Source organism: Cornus florida, unplaced genomic scaffold, assembly GCF_030987335.1.
Source record: "Cornus florida cultivar Cherokee Brave unplaced genomic scaffold, ASM3098733v1 CherokeeBrave_3.0.0_Hap2_Chr11, whole genome shotgun sequence".
Lineage (NCBI taxonomy): Eukaryota > Viridiplantae > Streptophyta > Magnoliopsida > Cornales > Cornaceae > Cornus > Cornus florida.
Window position 1 is genome coordinate 60,833,760 of NW_026775581.1, and position 9,436 is coordinate 60,843,195.

Below are 9,436 nucleotides of genomic sequence, written 5' to 3' on the forward strand. Positions count from 1 at the left end.
CGCTAACAATGCAATGCTCTCTCTACCCGAAACATCAATCAATCGACTTGATCCTAAAAGCATCATCACTCAAGGAGAACTCCAAAGAAAATGGCAACTATAGCCATGTCAACAACAACCAAATCAATCACCACGACTGATCCCCAAAACAAACACCATCATCATCGATCAAAAGGACAACGCCTATCAAAACAAAATCGACACTGATTTTATCCGAACTGCACATGTAGCATGCCAGTACGGTAGTATGACAGTGCCATGCACCAGCCCGCAACGTACCCGCCCACGAAAAACGCAAGTTTCAAAGGAATCATCCTGAACAATCAAGAATCCTAAGAGGTCCATAATCTCATAATGGTCCCAAACCAACAAATCCAGCACTATGGTAACGCCAAACAACTCATCTCATGAGAGCCTAAACAAAAGATGACCATCCACCTACCTTAAAAAGGTCGACAACAACCTATACTACCACGAAACTGTGACTACAATCACCATCAACCTCAACTCGTGCCTCAATGACCAATCCCATGTCATGCCAAATATACAACATAATTATGCATATACAATTCTAATCTAGCATACGTCACATGTCATGCTCTTTACATTAGAATAAAACAATGCTAAACGAACGGTATACAACATGTAGCACGTAAGCACATAAACATGTTATCAACCAAAACATGTTATCATAAATCATATAAACACATAGAGCATGGCAACAAAAGCATGATATGCACCCAAAACCCATTGTCCTAAGGTTTTCAAACCTAGGAGCTCTGATACCACTTGTGACGGCCCAAGTTTTGTAAACCCGGTGCGTCAGTGATGACCAAAAGATGACCCGATAATGGATCCGAAATACGGAAGCGAAAGGTGAAACAACGGTCTCTAGAGATACAATGCGTCTCTAAGACACCAATGTGACCCTCAATGAGGTCACAGAACCCAAAGGAAACAAATGCAGAAGTGTCGTTTCAAAAACGGACAAAAAGAACCTAGGGCAAAATGGTCATTTTATAAAAAGTGGATTCAAGTACTATCGAGCACACCGCTGGAAAGACAATAAAAAATTAATCATAATGGACTCAAGAATTTCATCGTTCAGAGTCCGGATGAAGGAGAAAGATCAAAAACAAAAATGATGTCGTGGCGGCCCGACGAGGACAACCCACCACTGCTGCAACTGAGAGTAAAAACGGACTTCTAAACGGACTTTTTTTGAAAAACTCAAAGAAGAAACCCCCACTAAAATCAAGTTTTCTACCTCTATCGCAGACAAAAACAAAAAAAATGCATTGTAAAATACCCAAAATGCCCCCAAGAAAATCAGGTCAAGAGGAAAAAAACTAATCCGAGCTACTGCCCAAGTTTTGGAAATAGGGCTTCGGGAGGTTTTTAAATTGCCTAAATTGAAAATGCAATCTTAAAATACACCCACAAGACCTCCGGAAGTTTCGGATCGGTCGTGACGATTTTAAAAAAAAAGTCGATGAATAGTACCAACTACATTTGTACTAAAAATTTGCAAAACCTGGCAGTAAGGATTTTCTGAAAAAATATGGATTTTTGAGGGCTAGGATGATGTTTTCTGGAAAAACACAAAAAAGAAACCCCCCTCAAAATCAAGTTTTATACGTGACTTGCGAGGAAAAATGAAAAAAACTTATTTTAAAATATCCAAAATGCCCCTGTAACAGAATAGGGTCAAACAAAAAAATATGCAACTTTAGGTTTTTGTTTCATCAAGGAAGGTATTGTTTGCCAAAGTGAGCATGCAAGTGTATGTAATATGATAAAATAGATGTGCTACAATGGCTTATGGCCTCATTACAATACATTTACAACATTTGACATGTCAAACCTCCAAGTTTGAAAAATTACAGTTCATAGACAAATCATGAACATGCTAATACTTGCATGTGAACAAGAAGCTTCTAAAGAAGCTCAACTTAGCAAATCACCCAAGCAATTGCAATCTCCAATCTTGTATCCTGTACCTGAAATATGCCCCAGTATCGTAGGGGTGAGTAACATAAAGCTACTCGTAGGAAATGAGCATGCATCGACCTACGTTTTACAAGTTGCATGATTTAATTATTGTGGTTCATTCCACCTAACGCCTATGTCAAGGTGAGACTCGGGGAGCATCCTAGCTACCTAAGATCATTTCTAGCATCAATCACCTTATTCATGTAATTTTAACAACATAGGGTCATGCTTACACAAAGCAACAATATAGGAGTATGCTTACACAAAGCAACAATATAGGAGCATGCTTACACAAAGTAACAACATAGTGGTTCTCAAGGTTATCAACTTGAAGTTTAAAATGCAACATCAACGAAATATAACAATTTAGCATAATTAGAATATCTAACACCACACATCAAGACATAGATTCTTTAGGTTATCAACTAGCAATCTAAAATTGTGAAATCAACTAAATATATCAATTTAGTATGAATGTACTTAACAACATCAAATCGCCAATAGTCAAAACCACAGTCACAATATAAACATGATTGATAACTTGGAATTGAATGCGATAACAAATAGTAAAAGACTTGGACATCACGTCTCGGACTAAACCAAGAACAAATTAGTTATTCTAGGCATTAACCCGCTGGGAAGACCACCCTAGTGCGCACTATCTCAATTGGGGAGAACTCATACCTCTCGCACTAAAGCCAAACTTTAGCCATATCACAGTAACAATGTCCTAAGACTCCAAAATAAATAAGTTAACAACTTATATACGTATTAAACAGTACACGAAACTACCTTCATACACAAGTAGGTTGTAACCACACAACACATGCTCTAAATTCACAATAACTATAGGATGACAATGTCGAATCTTCAGAGTGCGATTCGTTACGCGCTATAATAACATCACATGTCGAATCTTCAGAACGTGATTCGTTACGCGCTATAACAATATAATCCAATATTGAAACATAACTCATAAATCCATTATAAGTCAAAAGTCATGCTTTAAACATACTATTAATGTCAAATACATGAGTTAATCAATAATACAATAGAAATGAAATTTAATCAATAAACTAATTAAATTCCCTAGGTTTCAAATTTCAATCAAATGGCCTCCAATTAATACATGATAAACAATATAATATGATCATTACATACACCACATCAAAACTCGATTAGGCCATAAGAACAATAAAATGGAATTTAATTAAATCATGATAATCAAATCCCTAACTTCTAAAACAACTTCAAATGGTTCCAAATTAACATATGCTATAACATAAGTCATAGTTATCACAAATATCAAGTTAAACACTTAAGTAGGCCAATGGAACCCTTAATTAGATTTTAATTAATCATTTTAATTAAAATCTCTAGATTTTCATACTTATCCAAATGCTCTCAAATTAAAGTATGTTAAACAACATGCCAAGACATAATTTAAAAGCATATCACAAGTCAATTTCATGCAAGGTACGGGCATAGAATTTAATCTTTCACAAAAGATAAATATTAAATAAAATATGCAATTTTTATTCAATCCATACCAATTTAATATATGTTAACAAATATATTAAAATATGATTTTCTAGCATGCCACAATTCAAATCAAAGTTATATATCATCATGAATTTTAAATCTTATACAAAGAAATAAAAATTACTAACTTTTTAAATTTGATACAAGGCATACATATAAGTTGTATAATCATGCTAAACACTCAATACAACACACACAAAAGACTAAAACATTCCCTACCTCAATTTGAGATGAAAATCTCAAAAGCCACCAAATAGAAACCGCTCCGAATCCGAGGAAACTTCTAGGTTTTGTCGGGGACTACACCGTGCACATAACCCCCAAGGAAGCCCCATCAAAATCACAATTTGACTTCAAACCCAAACTCAAAGAATGGTCAGAAATGGGTTCTAATAAGGGTGAAAAAAGCGCGTAGTTAACATGAACACTAAACACAAAGGCCCTTCTATATTCTAACGAAGGAATGAAGCTCAAAAGAGGAGAGAGAAGGTGGCAGTATCCCTTGGGCTGCCATGGGAGCTCCAGGTCGTGCATGAAGAGGGGAGAAGATGAAAAATGAAATATCTCACCCCCCTTTTATAGAAATCTCAAAAAGTGCCTCGAACGGGCCCCGCCGGGTCCGAAAAAGTAAAATTTGAGCAGACGCGCTCAAATGGTAAAACTTTGTGAACAAACAAGATTTAAAATGATAAAATATGAACAACGGAAGAAACAGTGTCGAAAACTGAGTCCCGAGCAGAAAGTTATGCCCAAAACAAGTTTGGCGCAAACCGGGGCCAAAAACCCTGAAACTGGAAAACATGAGGAAATTCCAAGAGTACACAACTCGACGAAATGTGAAAATGAATCCCATACGAGAATCCAGGCTCAAAACAAGACATTTTGCAATAACTTTCATTAATTGTACAATGACCCCTTCAAAAAGTGAAAACTGCACTTATGACCCAGAATGAAAATATCTTCCAAAAATATTTTCTTAAAAACCCCTGAAATAAAATATCTTCAAAAGATATTTACAAAAAATACCCCAAGAAAAGAAAATAATTTCAAAGAACTTTGCATCCATGCCCCTATGGACACTGGGAGCAACCAGAGTACTTTCTTGTGAAAGTAAAGATACGTATTTCGTGGAAACCACTCAAGATGGAGATACATGAAGTCAAAAACCAACTCCGAACACAAGAAGTGTGGTTACGCCAACAAAGTGTCAAACGGGGAAAAGACAAAATAGGGAAAATGACGAAAAGTGAATAGTGTCGAAAAAAGAAAAATGTGGAAATGACTCGGTCCTCAAAGGAAGTTGTCAATCCACAGAAAAGAGTCTCGGAAATCACTCCAGAGCACTCGAGACGACACTAAGCGAAGAGGAACTGAACTCAGAAAGGAAAGACAACGGAAAAAAAATATCCGTAAAAATTTGGGTCATTACAAAAATTATGCAGTATCAAGTATAGCAGCAGCTACACCCTCCACCCAATCTAGTGGACCATCAGCAATTGACTGGCTATTTGGGATTTAGGTAACATGCTTTTCTGTTTTTTGGGACACTTGCTGGGACAAGTATTTTTGTAATGCCACTTATGACATTGACAACACAGTTGGATTATTTGGTTTTCTGTTTTTGGGACACTTGCTGGGACAAGTATTTTTGTAATGGCACATATGACATGGATAACACAGTTGGGTTATTTGGTTTTCTATTTTTGGGACACTTGCTGGGACAAGTATTTTTGTAATGCCATATACGACATGGACAACACAGTTGGGTTATTTGGTTTTCTGTTTTTGGGACACTTGCTGGGAGAAGTATTTTTGTAATGCCACATACGACATGGACAACACAGTTGGTTTATTTGGTTTTCATTTTTTGGGACACTTGCTGGGACAAGTATTTTTGTAATGCTATATATGACATAGGCATAACAGTTGGGTTATTTTTTGTTAGTTGGTTGACACTTGATTGTTGGATGGTTAATTGACACTTAAATGTTGGTTATGTAATGGCAGATTATGTAAATTTTGGTGTCTTGGTTATGTAATGACTTGGTACAAGTTTATTATGGGTTGTGGATGGCTACTTTTATGAAGTTAAATGTTGGTTATGTAATATGACTGTAATAACAAGTTATGTAATTTTTGGTGCAATGTATTATTTTCCAATTTATTAATCTGTTTCACGATGTGTATATATATATATATACATAGTCTATACTCTTCATCTGTTTCAGGGGGTCAATGTTGGTACGACTCAATTTTATTCTCCAATTTATTAACCTGTTTTTCAATTTATTGATCTGTTATATATATATATATATATATATATATATATATATATCATCTTTCTTAGAAGGGTAGTTTAGTCCAATTTTTTAACTTGTAAAGTTAAAAAGGTCAACTAAATAGTCAAAAGGGCAATTTGGTTAATTTTTCATTCCAGTTGGTTTCAAGGGGTGTCTTTGTCCATTTTTCAATCTTGAAAGTATATATATATTTCATCTTTCTTAGAATGGTAGTTTAGTCCAATTTTTTTACTTGTAAAGTTAAAAAGGTCAACTAAATAGTCAAAAAGGCAATTTGGTCAATTTTTCATTCCAGTTGATTTCAAGGGGTATCTTTGTCCATTTTTCAATCTTGAAGGGGTGCTATTGTCCAAAAAATAGATAGCTTTCAGCTGAGTGTTTTTATGCCAAACCTCAGGGGTGTTAATGTACTTTACCCTAAGATCTAATATAACAATAATAGTACCTTTTTTGGATTTGTATCTAAACCATATGTTCCACCGTCCATCTTGTTTTATCATCTGTTTATAGAAAGAAAATATATATCTAGTTAATTTTGCAGCAGATTTGTGTCATTTGGAAATATCAAGAAAAGGAAACTCCTTTGGATTAAGATGGTTTAGGAAAATAAAATTATATTAATAACTATATTTAATTTTGCTCAAAGCCTTGTTTTTATCCTTTGAAGTGTCCACAATAAATGCAAGAAATTTTAGTCTTCTAGGATAAGAAATAATATTAATAACTATAATTAATTGCAATTGATATTTATAGTGAAAAGTACATAAAAATAATAAAAAAATTTACACTTCTATGGATAGTGTAAATATATAGATAAAAAGAATTTTAAAGATAATATACCTCGAGTAAAGTTGCCAACAAAATAATAATTGTATTTGGAAACTATTAAAAATATTCGATTTTTTTAATTTACTTAAAACTCCTGCGCAAAAAATAAGATTTTTTATTTTTTTATTTAGAATATTGTGAATTGGGCATGGAATTTTTGGGGAAGGAAAATGGGCTGTTTTTAAAAAGTGGGACGATTTTTTTTCTTTTTTTTGGGAATATTGATAAGGATATGTGTTTAACCTTTAGAAAAATATTTAAATTAAAATTGTTAAAAATGTATAAAAATAATAAAAAGTATATGCACTCATTAATCATATATGATTATTATATTTTTTTAAACTCATTAATCACATGTGATTATTAAATTTTTTAAAATTCTATATATAAAGAGAAGATTTATTTAACTCATGTGGCTAATAATTTTTTTTTTTTGAACTTTTATATATGGAGAGATGACTCATTTAACGTACGTGGAGAATAAAAGTGACCATGGATTCCAGCGATTACGGCGCCACCACCGGCGACCGCCGCAGCACCACCATCCCCATCTTCGTAACGGCCACCACTAGTCCCAACCCACAACCACTAGCGGCTAGTACATGGCGCCACCACCAACATCCCACCCCATAACCACCACCATCCTCACCACCACCACCACCATCCTCACCACCACCACCATCCTCTTCCCAACAACCACCACCATTATGTTTCTTCCGGCCAATGAATTTCATAGCCAACAATGAAATCTCCGCCACTAATGTTTATATGGTATGCACAATCTCTCTCTCTATATATAATGTTTATATTCTCCACCCCCAAACACCAAACCCTTCTAATATAACCCCAAAACTCTACCCAACCAAGCTTCTTAAAACCCAGCTCTTCCCCATTTCGTCTTCAATTGACGGTTTGTATCACAAAATTGCTTTCTAACTTCCCAGAGCCGTCATCGTTGCTGCCGTGCCCGGAGCACGAAGTAGAATCGATTTTCAGGCGCAAAGACCAATCAAAGTTCATGACTTGGACCAAATTCTCAATTTTAGATCAGCAATTCTCCTCCGTCGGCGATATCGTCGATCGACGTCAGAATTGCTCGTTTGGCTCCTTCGAAACGGCCTTAACATGCTCGGAGAGAGACCTATTACGCCCTTTTATTCACCTTCGCCCTTTTCTTTGTGTGTGTATATATATTGAAGGTGCATAAAACGACTACGTTTTGTGCACATCAAAACGCCATTGTTTTGTGTCTGACTGCTTAAATGTGATCGAAGTTATTTTTGTAATTTGCAAAATACCTATTTTTGCTTTTTTCAATAAATTAGTATATCAGAAGTTTAATTTTGGTCATTTAATCACAAAATTGGGACAATTTGATCAAATTTCATAGTGTTGGGAAGTTTTCTAAAATAGGTGGAGGTATATATGATCAAAAAATGATTGTAGTGGGATTTTTTGTAAAATTCGCCCTTTTTAATAATATTAGGTATTGATTTTATTATAATGATAATTAATGAATTTTTAAATTTACCTTTCTAAAATTTTGTTACCGTGGAATGTCACAAAAAAAAAAAAAAAAAAAATAGTGCATTGAATTTTTAATTGGAATAGTTATTACGGTAAATATTTAAAATAAGTTAGACAGATCTAAAATGGGAATGCTCATGTACCTCGTAGAGCACTTATTTTTAATTAATTGTGATACTTGGTACAGACTACTCACAATCATGACGCAAGTCATCATATGGTGACACTCATAGGTGATGGAATTGTTTGGTACTTGTTTTTTTTTTTTTTTTTTTTATTTATTTTAATTCAAAACAAAATAATTATTTTTTTTAAGATATATTTAATAATAATTGAAAACATGTTTGATAATGTCTATCTGTTGCAAAAATTTTAGAAGGAAAACTATAAAAACATGTTTAGTAAAAAATATTAAAAGTTTTGTTTTTAAAAAGGTTATTTTAGAGTTTTTCAATTTAAGTATTTTTTTTAGTACTGTTTATTACTACAATACATGTTACGTGGAAATATGTAAAAACATTAAAAGAGGACATTCCTCGAAAAGATCAAATGCTTCCGTCCTTGAACCTCCATGCATCCTTTGGTTCCTATCTAGTCAAGATTGTCAAATCATTTCCACACTGATCTAACAAAGCTGCAATTCAAACGTATTTTGCTGCATATATACTTGTCACTTTGTGCTGTTACTGAAAACTATAGCTAGCTGTATAACCATGGATGTACACTATTTTTGAGAAATCAATTTTTTTAATTAAATAATAATTAACATATTGTATATATAAATTAGCATACATCATATAGAAACTCTATTCTTTTCAACAAACATAAGGAAAAATACTGGAACCCAGAGGGAGAGGAAGAAGACGAAGAACGGAAGAAGTAGGAATGAGAGAGAGCCCGAAGAATGCGATGTGGTCGGAGCTTTAGCTTTCGGATACCTGACCTTACAGATCAGTTTCAAACCCTTTCTCCAAAAAGCACAGTACTCCGTCGACAAATTTGAGCCGTTTGATGACCACAATCAACACATCCGCGATGCCCAAACTGTTCCCGAAGGCTTTTCTGAAGACGGCTCGTGATCTCTCTCTCCAAGTATATACTAGAATCATCCACATATATACATACATATATATATATATATATATGTGAACTTGTTTGTTTGTTTACTAATTTCCTTTGAAACAAATGTCAATGGAAACAGATTTCTAAATGGCTAAACAGTAACTTTATGATTCCTTCTTTTGTGT